An 11579-nucleotide genomic window follows, 5' to 3' on the forward strand; every position below is an offset into this window, starting at 1 on the left:
TGATGTCACTTTCTGGCGGGGAGGAAAAGCAGCTTACTGAGCAGCTCAACAGATGGCGCGTCAAGCGCGTTGCCATAGTTTGCATGTTCTTCTACGGACGCGACGCACAAAAATCGTTTTATCATCAAATATACAGTAAAAAGTGCCAGATTTCTTTCTGTAATATAAATAAATAGAAGTGCAGAACATCTTAGCAGAAGTTATTATTAAATACTGCCCTAGTTACCAAGCCGTACCGGACTTGAAACAAAGCACTAGAAGGAATCCCGGAGCAGACGACATCTGCCGGCGTCGCCTTCTCACCTTAAGCGGTTCACTCTCGCCGCTCTCGCCTCTCGCGGGATTCTCAGATCTGCGTGCCTTTTCATGTTCCACAGGCAGGGCGGGGAAGTTAGGACACTCTAAACAAGAACTAATGGCATAGAGGATGAGAACCATCATTCACTGGAACTAATCATACCTGGATTCTCAACCATACGTGTTTTTTTATTGTAGGTTTCGCGTTCTAAAAAAAAAAAAAAATCAAAGCTCTTTCGTCTGACCACAGCGATGTTTGAAACGCGAAGATTTCTTCCGCTGAAAAGCAAACCGACTCCAATGAAAGTCCAGTCCCGTGAGGGATTCGTCGGCGTCGACCTGCGTTTTTCTTTTATGTTTGCACGTAAGTAGACCGAAGGAGAATGGACGTCCGTCTAAACTCGGTTGTCGCTCTGTCTATAAATAGTTATTTTGTTAAAGACGTCTGTAGCCTTCTAGAAATGGTGAATAATGGGGGTTAATTGTGACCAAGAATGTTTAAGTGTGTTGAAGGAGATGCGTATAATGAAAGTGGATGAACATGTCACTGCCTGCTACAAATTTGGCAGAGGTTTATTGTGCTGAACCTCAAAGGTTCATTCGGTAAAGCATGTTGTTGCAAATATATGCAATAAAAAAGCCCCACCAGCCTAAGGATACAGTCGTGGGTTTTAGATCGAACGCCCTGGGTTGGAACCCCAGCCATGGTAATATTTTTTTCTGGATCTGCGTTTTTTGTAAATTGGTCTCTTAGTTCTATTCTATCCATTCGTGTAAATAATGGTGGTCTGGTACCTTTTAGTCCTGGTTTGAATGCGGTGCGCGGCATATCAACAAGTCTAATTAACGTTGTGCATCGCACAGAAGCGCCGGGTTTGTAGCGGTGTATCGGCTCAGGAGACTGTTGCCTAACAGCATTCGAATTTTCGCGCCATGAAACGCATCGCGCCCAACGCGCATGCGCAGCCGTTGCCTAGAAGCGAGCCCTCATTTGCGCAGTTGTTGAGCGATTGGGGCGGTACTTCAGCAATTCTTAACAAGACATCAGCAAAGGAAACAGCTGCTGGTTCAGTAACAATAGAGTCGCATAATTTGATTGAAGCATTAACGCAGCACGTTCGCGCGACATCAATACTTACGAGCGAGAAGATTTTGTGACGTAGTTGGAACTGCACAAAAAACGACAAGCATGTTTTAAAGTAGAAATCACTTAGTACAACGCGTAACAGGTAGACGAAATTTACTAAGCAGCATAATTGCGAGGGGAGGCGTTTAAAAATCGAATACTAATAACTACATTATTGAAGACGCGCACACATACATTCCGGAGCCTGTCCTGTTCTTGTTCGACAATGTTGAGGAGTATGAAGATCGAAACTGGACTTGAACGTTTAGATCTGGCTGTGGGTATATAAGACGATTGCGCAGGTTCTGTTTCACTTTGGCCGAGTGGCTGAATCGAGTCACAGACAGACAGACAGACAGACAGACAGACAGACAGACAGACAGACAGACAGACAGACAGACAGACAGACAGACAGACAGACAGACAGACAGACAGACAGACAGACAGACAGACAGACAGACAGACAGACAGACAGACAGACAGACAGACAGACAGACAGACAGACAGACAGACAGACAGACAGACAGACAGACAGACAGACAGACAGACAGACAGACAGACAGACAGACAGACAGACAGACAGACAGACAGACAGACAGACAGACAGACAGACAGACAGACAGACAGACAGACAGACAGACAGACAGACAGACAGACAGACAGACAGACAGACAGACAGACAGACAGACAGACAGACAGACAGACAGACAGACAGACAGACAGACAGACAGACAGACAGACAGACAGACAGACAGACAGACAGACAGACAGACAGACAGACAGACAGACAGACAGACAGACAGACAGACAGACAGACAGACAGACAGACAGACAGACAGACAGACAGACAGACAGACAAACCAAAGTTTCTGCGTTTAAGTAGCCCAAGAAAGACTCGTTTTTTTAAAAATAATACTGTAGTTGCGCGCTAAGACGACCATCATTACGCCAGGTTTCATGTTAATGTCGTAAGCAGTTATTTCACAGTTAAGTTTTAAACGGTGCAGATTTCCCGTCGGCTGTCAGCAGATAACCGTGTACGCAGTAGGTATTATTGCTTAATTAAATGGCCATAACTCCTGTCTTACCGGAACTATTCCGAAACAAATTACAGAAGAAATGATTTGCAATTAATTCAAAGAAAGTTGCGTGTCTTTATTCGATACATAAATTATGTCTCCATACGGAACTCAATATAGGTATCCACCAATACAGCTTCTCTGATCACCATCTTCACAATACTGGAAAGGTTTTAAGTTTTTCTTGAAACGGTGGTTCACTTAATAGACCTTCATCATCTTCGTCCTTGGAGCTGCCATTCGATCAGAGGGCTGTGCTTCATTAGTTAATTTATATTAGTTCATTAATCCTCAATTAGTTCATTATGTTCGATATTCGTTATAACCGCAGAGGAAAGAATAGGCTCTAATAAATCGGTAATCAGGCTCGCGCAACAATCCTAGACAAAAAAAAACGCATTGTTCTAGGCTTCGCACCCACTATAAGCGACCTTATCCGTCTCCTTGTGGCATTTCAAACTAAACAGACTAGAACGTGAGAACGTGAAATTACAACAGAACAAAGTTTGTTCGGCAAAACAGGCCGGCCTTCTCATTAACTTGGAGGAGGACGTGGCCTTCGCTTGGTGGCTTTTCACAGTCTGAGCCGAATGAAGTTTTTCACAGTGTCCACGCAATAAAGGGTCTTAAGCCACTAAACAACGGTTGTTCTGTCTCACATTTTTTTAAATTTTGCTTTTATTGTGCTAGCTGTCGAGTTTTGAGTCTCGCGGGAGCCAAATATTTCTTCGTTATAACCGAAGGTTTCGGTTTCGGTTTCGTTTTCGGTTTCGGTTTCGTTATAAAAAGAATAGGTGTCCTTAAAATGAAGCGTTAAACAAACTTCGTATTTGGTTCGCTACATCCGGTAATTCGCTATATCAGTGTTCGCTATAACGAGGTTCGACTGTACTGTCTGGCCAGTTCTTCAGCGGTTTCTTTTAGGTATGTGTGGGCGATGCAAGCAACCGACCGCGGCGCTTGAATTACTTGTTACTCGCACCCTAGGCGCTCACTGATACGAACAAAAGAAAAATTCCCTCTTCTCCACGAAGTGAATCATGACGAGTGGGCGAAGCACTGGGGATCGTTCTTCCCGTAAACGTTCCCAGAAAATGTTCCCGTAAAACGTTCCCAGAATGTAAACGTTCTTCCCATGGCATAGCACACTCGCGCATGTAAGCGAGTGACAACGCGTGTGTGCAGTATATACAATTCCAATCCAATCCAATTCGACACAATTCAATTTATCCCAATCCAATCCAATTCATTTCAGTCCAATCCAATCCAATGCTCCTCGCGCATGCGCAACACTTTGTGCACGGACGCCAAGCCCCGGGCAAAGCGAGGTCCTAAGGTGCTTCGTCCCTAATAATAGAAATCACGCGAAGCAGGCGTTCAGAAGGACACTTAATTGGCAACTCACTGTTTGGAGACGTGATCGCCGCCGGTGACGTCACCGCGCTCGAAGTCGAACTTGACGCAGAGCTTACTCCTGGCGTTGTCTGTGTTTGGTTGCCGCTGTCAGATGCATTTTTCGAGACCGGGGTGGGATTGGCTTCGAGGAAAAAAGAAAAAGCGACAGTTTGTCAGAGGAGGAAAGTTGCCAATATTTCTGTAAAAGGGACCCTGCAACACTTCCGATGAGCGCTTTCACTCTTTCCTTCGCGCCTGGAAGCACTGCGAAAGCTACAGTTATCGCCGGCACGGGGCGGCACTCTGCGTGATTTGCTCGTCGCACCAGATACGCCTTCTGTTTTTGCTTTGTTTTGGTGGCTTTATTTTAATAGTTGGTATCCAAAAACGTTCATCGCTGCGCCTGAAGAAAAACCGGCCAACAGCCGCTGCATGGCCTCAGTTACGTAATTCTGGCGCTCAAGACGTCAAGACCGGGAAAGAGAAAATCTCTTTAGCGAGTTTCCAAGTTATCTGATGGGCATAGAGCAGTAATTTTTGGCTGAGGTACTTTTCGATCCCCTAATCCAAGTACTGGGTGTGTTGGGTGACGACGTTCTGGGAGCATTTAATATTTCACAAAAAAAGTGTTGCAGGGTCCCTTTAAGCACGGAAACTGCAAGATTTGTGAGCGGGCAGCATTTGTTGCTGGTGAAGTGAACTACGCGCGATCGCTAACATCACCCTGTGCATGGATGGCCCGTTAAGTAGAATCTGCCTGCTCTTTCATCAATGAATAGAATCAAGTTGAAAAAGCACGAATATTTTAACTCTTTGATTGCACGGCTTGCTTCGTAATGCTCGTACCGCGGCCAAATGCATTAGCAGGTGTACTTACTTATTCCAGGGCCAACCGAGGGTTGGTACGTATGTTTCTCGGTTTCATCTGTGGAAGCAGAGAGACAGGAGAGAGAACTGGATGGTACAGTGGAACCCCGCTGATACGTCCCCCGGACTTACGACGACCCGCTTCTTACGACGGATCACCGCGGTCCCGGCAAACTCCCCATACAAACACTGCAATAAACACCCCGATGACACGACGCTCGGGTGCACACGGTCCGCTTCATACGACGGACCCTGGCGCGGATAAACCGGTGTTTTTCCCACATTTTACACCATTTTTTTGCCTCGTCCCGACCTTCTTTATTCTTGACCCCCGTTTGACGCTGCTTGATGTGCAAAGGTTCGAAGGCGGGTCAGGCGACTTACTGAACAGACGCAAGTAAGCAGGCGGGTACTCGTGAGGGGGAGTTAACCTGCGACAGCCCCACGCAGCAGCAGTACGCCGACGCGCCCACCGCGAGAAGTCGAAGTTCAGGTGACAGGTGGAGCGTGAATTCTCCCGTTGAGCTTCCGACGAACGCGGAAACAAATACGACGCAGCCCGGTGATGACCGGAGAGCTGATTTCCCCGCCCGCTTAATCAAAGTTTCTTCCTTTCACGACGCTCTGTCTCTCTATATCTCTGCTCTCAGCTTATCAAAAGCCGCGTTGTAACGCCGCTCTTTTCTTTGCTAGAGCGCCTCATTTCACGCGCGTCCGCCGCAAGGGTGGAGTAAAAAACAAGAGGCGATCTATGTCGCGTTACTGGATGTTGTGGGAAACGAAAACAGCTATGTGTTAAGCACTATGACCCAAAAGCGATGGCACGGTACCGTTTAAAGGATGTCTCCATGTGTGGCAATGCTGTGTTTTGTTCGTCTCCACCTTGTACCATAATTCGTTCCGCTTGGCCTTGGTAGTTTCACACTCGCCTTTTCCTCTCTCAATTTGCTCGACCACGTCGGCCTTATATCGCGCAGCGCGCGGCGCTTGGCTGGCGGGCTAGCTGGATGCCATAATGAGGAGGGGGGCACAACAAAGGCGTTGCTTTTGTTTTAAGTTGGGATTTCAGCTAAAGGTTCACAAATAACGCGAGAACGCGCTAAATATAGTAGTTTAAATAAGTTCTTAGCCCACCTGTCGCGTGAGACCGTCTACTAGGCCGGCATTTACTCGCATCCCAGTCGTACGACACCCCGGTCATACGACGCTTTCTCGCGGTCCCTTGAAAGTCGTATTATCGGGGTTCCACTGTATATCTGAAGAGAGAAATGAGCGACCGGCGCTCTAGTGCTAAGGTTTTTATAGAAGAGTTCTTAAAATACCATTCTCGGGATTGGCGTAGGCGTGACTGAGCCATCAAGCTATTGGCACAGGCGAAGACGAAGCAGACACAGCGGAGCATCACGTAGAAGGACGGGCGGTGGCAGCAAAACGTAGCGCGAGTGAGACTGGCGGACGAGGAAACCCAGCACTGGCTGAGTGGAAGTATTCGGTGGCCAAGATGTGGCGTTGGTATCACCCTTCGTGCTCGTGCTATCCCAGAGCAAAGGGAGGACAGTAGAGGTTCGCTGTCAACGCATATTAAGAAAGAGGACCGGCGCATCAGGAAGGAATTGTCTGTGCAACGCTGCCTGTATAATAATGTATACCCAAAATCAAAAGTTTGCAGACCACGAAAGCAGCAATTTTGGGTTATTTCTCTGCCCCACGGCAGCCCAGGGTACTATGTGCGGTATTTTTCATTACTTCAGTAACTATACTACACCTCGCATTCGCACGGCAGTTTGTCGCGCTGCTACTGGAAGAGAAATAACCTAAAATTGCCATTTTCTTGGTCCGTAAACTTTTCGTCGTGGCTGTACATTGCGTCACCCCCTTTTAAATGAGGACGGTGGAAGTCTGAGCCTTTTGATTCATGATGTTCAGGAAAACCAGGGAAAAAATGGCTGCGGCCTGGCTCAGCTAACCTTGGATATGAAAAGCAAAAGCTTCGCTTAGTCTGAGTCTGGTTTCGCTTGGTTAACCTCTGACGTAGCTCTATTGCCGACCGCGGCTCAACGCCGTTCGGTCCCGTGCAACGCTCACAGGTGGAGGCCCGCCTCGCTTTCATTTGCGGCGAAAGCGGTGTTCCTCTTCGCCGGGCGCAAGATGAGTCACGTAGCCCGAGACGACCCAGCGGCGCATGCGTGGGAGGCGGCGGGGTTGGTCGGCGTCCGATCAGCTCAGCGCCCGCAACCGCGCTCCGCTCAGCTGATCAGTTGAGCAGAACGACTGAAAACGGGGCCTTGTGCGCGGAACCGAAAGCGAGCACGGCGAATCACGCGATGCGCTTCAAGAGGTTGGTCGCAGGGGTGTGTCTGAGGTCCAAAGGTGAATTTGCGCATCCGCGGCAAGACCACTGGGCGAAAGTAGTAAAGCTTCGCTTCAAAAACGCATTCTGACATGCCCGTCATCATCAACCCGTGCGCCTGCAAAATTGGGCTTGCTGCCGTGCGGGTTGATGACGGGTGTGTCTGAGCGTGCCGAATTTCATCTCCGGTGCCTTTCCCTTTCTTCCTTCCCGTTCTTTCTCTTTTTTGCACAGTTTTATCTGTTCTTAGCGTGTTTATAAGAGAGTGTCTTTGTAATAAACTTCAGTTGTAGTAGCGCACTTGGTCGTGTCTTTTCGCAGTCCCCGTCTATTTTTTGCGCTGAACCGTACGTTCCACTCGAGCTATGGATCACGTGGCCACAGTAACGCGACTGCGAATACAGACTTCCTCTATCGCAGAATCACTGTAGCCTCGTCTTACTGGCAGGGAAAAAAAACCCTGTCGTGAGGACATTTTCGACATCCTCTGCTGACCAGAGCTCTGAAGGCTGCTGGCCATCCAATTCCTCATGACGAGAAGGATTCTTGAATATGGAAGCATTGTCTGGGATCCTTACACCAATGTCAATACCCACAAGCTAGATAGAGTACAAAACAAGGCTGTCCCATTTGTTTTCTATAAATACGGCCCAATGTCAGTCTCTGACTTAGTTGCCAAAGCAGGATTGAAACTGAACTTTATCAAGGGCTAGAATTGCCCGTTTGTTGTTCTTTAAGGTGGTTAATGGTCGAACAAACAGCACCACAGGAGAATACTTAAACTTCTCTTCCAGTTACTCTACCAGACAACGTCACAAACACACCGTAGTTCCTTTCAAGACCAAAAACAATGTTTTTAAGTATTCCTTTCTCGCGCGCACTGCCAAAGAATGGACTCAACTTGTCAGTAAAATGATTGAAACAACCAGTATTGGGGAATTTGAAAAACTGATATCTGACTAGCGATGTTTGCTTTTGTTTGCACGTGAAACCTTTTCTATGTTGTTTGAAGTGCATTGTTCTGTGTTATGACATCAGTATTGTTCTGTTGCTTTTGTTGTTGTACTATGTACACCCACTCTGCTGTGGCCCCACATTGGGGATAGCAGTATTTCGAAATAAATAAATAAGATACCATCCCGGTCGTTTGGGCTGGTCCGGTCTAGCTCATTTGTGGTCATACAAGATATTACACAGCTGTCCCAGAATTTGTTCAACTCAAATTCCCAAGTTTACTCTATGAACTGTGGGCTAACGTACGGGATAGCAGAGGACCCCGGCTAGCTTTGCTAGAGAACGCTACGCGCCGTACACTAGCCCTGCGGAATCCGAAGACTCACGCACGGGTTCGGGTACTCACATGCGGTAGACAGGCTCCGGCAATCCAAAGTAAGGCTTTATTGCCTGGCAGATACAGTGCATACACCAGACAACACGACTATCGCTCGCGGGGAGACAGTGGCTCCTGTCGCTCGCTCAAGCCGCTGGGCTCAGACCTCGATATCCGTCATCACGACCGCGGGAGCAGGGGAGGCATCCCGAGGCGACCGATCAAGCGGGATTCACACGACGGAGAAACCCTCTCACGGAGGCGGACGGATATGTGACGTCAACAGCACGTGACCGAATTACCCGGCCTCATAGAGTTTCATACTAATATATACTAGAGGGAAATCTGGCGCTGCATTCGCGTGCCGCCGTGAGCGGCGCCATTGCAGCTAGCGACGTTCCTCGCCTCCTTGGCTTGGTTAGCCACATGGCTTCTTTTTCGTCTTGAAGCCAAAAGGGGTAACATTCTTTTTTGTTCATCTTGCATGAAGCTTCTAAATAATCCCTGACAAATAAATCTCTCTGGAGCTTTAATTTTACAATAACAAAACAAATTCGGTTAATCTTTTGCAGTAATATTGTTGCATTTTTGCAGCCAAAGCCAACTTTTCAGCCTGTTCGTGAGCCATGCCAAGGACAAGTGGAACGTGCCTGCCCGGTACATGACGGCACGCTCGCTGAAGTGCGGCTCCCCTAGACAGTGGCGCCAGATTTCCCTCTAGTGTATATTAGTATGAAACTCTATGCCCGGCCTGGCGGCGCATCCACACGTGCGGAGCTACGCGGAGAGACTAGCAGACGACAGCGCCGAGGAACAGGTTCCAGTCCCCGCCGAGGGCCACCGCCGTCCAGCGGAAACATGCGGAGGCATTTTCTTTCGCGGAGCCACCGCGGGCTATCCCCACCGAGGGGCGGAGCCTAAAATCGGTCACGTGAGCGGGTCCCGCGGGCCAAATAGAGGGGGTTTCTCCGTCGTGTGAATCCCGCTTCAGGGCAGAATCTCTCGGCAGAGTCCCCGCGGACCATTCGCGCGTCCCGCAGGTCGGCTCGGGGGGAGAGGTCCTCCTTCCCACTCCTCCTTCCCACGACCGGTCCTCCTTCCCACTCGCCCTCGCGCACACGTTCGCGGCAAGCCGGTTCGGCGCGTCGCGCGGGGTCATGAAGAGGACACGACCTACGTGACGCGCCGGCTACCCAAAATGGCGGCTCCCAGCTCGCGAAAACATGTGCAAGCGAGGCGTAGGGGAACACGGGCCCCCACAGAACGAAGATTTGTTTTTACACCCGTAAACCCTTTGGTATGTTTTCCCAGTCTCGCTTTCTAAATCCCGCTTCCAGACATGCTGTTAATAGTTTTCGAGATATGGTATCTCCCTGTCTTACTCCCTTTCGGATCGGAAATTTATCGTGTCGCTAGTGGAGGGTTACCGTGCTCGTACATTCTTTATATATGCCTTCTAGAAGTCTTATGTAGGTTTCTTACATTCACTGTCCTTTTAGTGCTTATAAACCGGCTGCGGTGAGTACCGAATCAAACGCTTTCTCGTAATCTACAAATGCCATGAAAGGGTGTTTAGTGTACTCTGTAGATTTCTCATTCACTTGATTGGGGACATGGATGTGATCCATGGTTGAGCACCCTTTCCTAAACCCAGTCTGCTCTATGGGTTGTTGGAAATTCAGGTTGTCACCTATGCGGCTAAACTTTGGTAAACAGCTTGTAAAAAACAGAGTAGGCTGATGGGTGTGTATATCTTCAGGTCCTTTGGATCTCCCTTCCTATGAATGTGAATGATGTTGACGTTTTTCCAAGCTATGGGCGCTATTCGAGGCTTCAAGCATTCCGAAAATAGTGCAGCAAGCTTTTCCAGAACAATATCTCCTCCCTCCTTCAAAAGATCTGCGGTTATGCCGCGGTCACCTGCAGCTTTTTCTATTTTCATGTCTTTGAGAGCCTTTCCAACTTTCTCTTTAGTCACTAGTGGGACATCGCAATTTGAGTTGGTACTCTCGGTAGTTTGCCCCCCTGGTTTAGCGTCGCTGGCATACAGCCTGGTGTAGAATCGTTCTGCTACCTTTATTTTCTCGTACAAGTTGTGCGTAACGTTACCCCGCTCATCTCAGAGTGCGTACATAGGGTCCTTCCCGATGGCTATAGCTACCCCTTGGTTGCCTTCAAGATTCCCCCTGTTTGCAGCGTTTCCTCGATCACTGCCATGTTGTATGCACCAATGTCGCCTGTTCTAGTTCCATGAATCAATTTTGACAGCTCGGGTAATTCAATCAGATCCGTCGTATTTGACACTTTCGTGTTCTTACGTTTGGCCATTAGTTCATTCGTTTTCATAGTTTTCCACTTTGTTTCCTACGTGTTGCCTTTCCCACAGGTGCTGCTGATTCCCTGAGTGCTGATGTTGGTTAAAATTTAGCCTGTCTACGCTGACCGCGTTCTGCTCTTTCTGAAGCTAGAATTTGTTTTGAAGAGTCATTATAAACTTCTGCGATCTGGAGTCTGACTGATTCCATGAGGTTTTTTTTTTTTTTTTTTTTAGTTTTCACTAGTTTTTTTCTTTCGCTTCCGAAGTTCAGTCTTTGCTTGCACCTAACCATCCTTCGATCGCTGCTCCGAATCTTACTTAGCCACTCTACGTCCTGCACGATACGATTTTACGTTAATTGTCAATGGCTAAGATAACCGAGCTTACTAATTAGTAAGCTCAGTTATCTTAGTCATCTCCCACAATTCGATTTAACTCGCTGGAGCGTCCAGAGGCTCCACTCTCTGGGATTAATGGGACGTTGTATACCATACGCGCTTTTGTTTACCGCGCTTTCGTTTTGTTTTGTTTGTATACGCGCTTTTTTTCACCATACGAGGAGAGTGGGAACCAAAGACGTTCAAGGTCGACTGAAAAATTAGATATAAGGCTTTCGCTTTTGCAATTATATTCTCTCGCTGCGCTCTACGCCTGTCACGCTAGTGAAAAGGAGCAAAAAGTGCTATTGTATACGAAGAGTATATGCTCGCTAGTAATACCGCTATTAGCGCTATAGGGACGAACACTACGATCCGTGGCAAACGTGTTACTCTTCATCTACCGGAACCCCGTGTTACCTATCCAGCAATAGTGGCACG

At 48.0% G+C, this 11579-nt stretch overlaps 1 protein-coding gene across 1 annotated transcript in view; it reads right to left on the reverse strand.

Annotated features, from left to right (window-relative positions):
- The window catches only part of LOC144162068 (uncharacterized), a 47854-nt gene extending 43862 nt beyond the window's left edge, over positions 1–3992 (reverse strand). Inside the window, exon 1 of the mRNA XM_077692578.1 lies at positions 3908–3992. The gene's annotated coding sequence lies outside the window, so the exon portion shown is untranslated. The remainder of the gene's footprint in view (positions 1–3907) is intronic.
- Positions 3993–11579: the final 7587 nt, after the last annotated feature.

Source organism: Haemaphysalis longicornis, unplaced genomic scaffold, assembly GCF_048455015.1.
Source record: "Haemaphysalis longicornis isolate Haplotype H1 unplaced genomic scaffold, Haemaphysalis longicornis Haplotype H1 scaffold_12, whole genome shotgun sequence".
Taxonomy (NCBI): Eukaryota; Metazoa; Arthropoda; class Arachnida; order Ixodida; family Ixodidae; genus Haemaphysalis; species Haemaphysalis longicornis.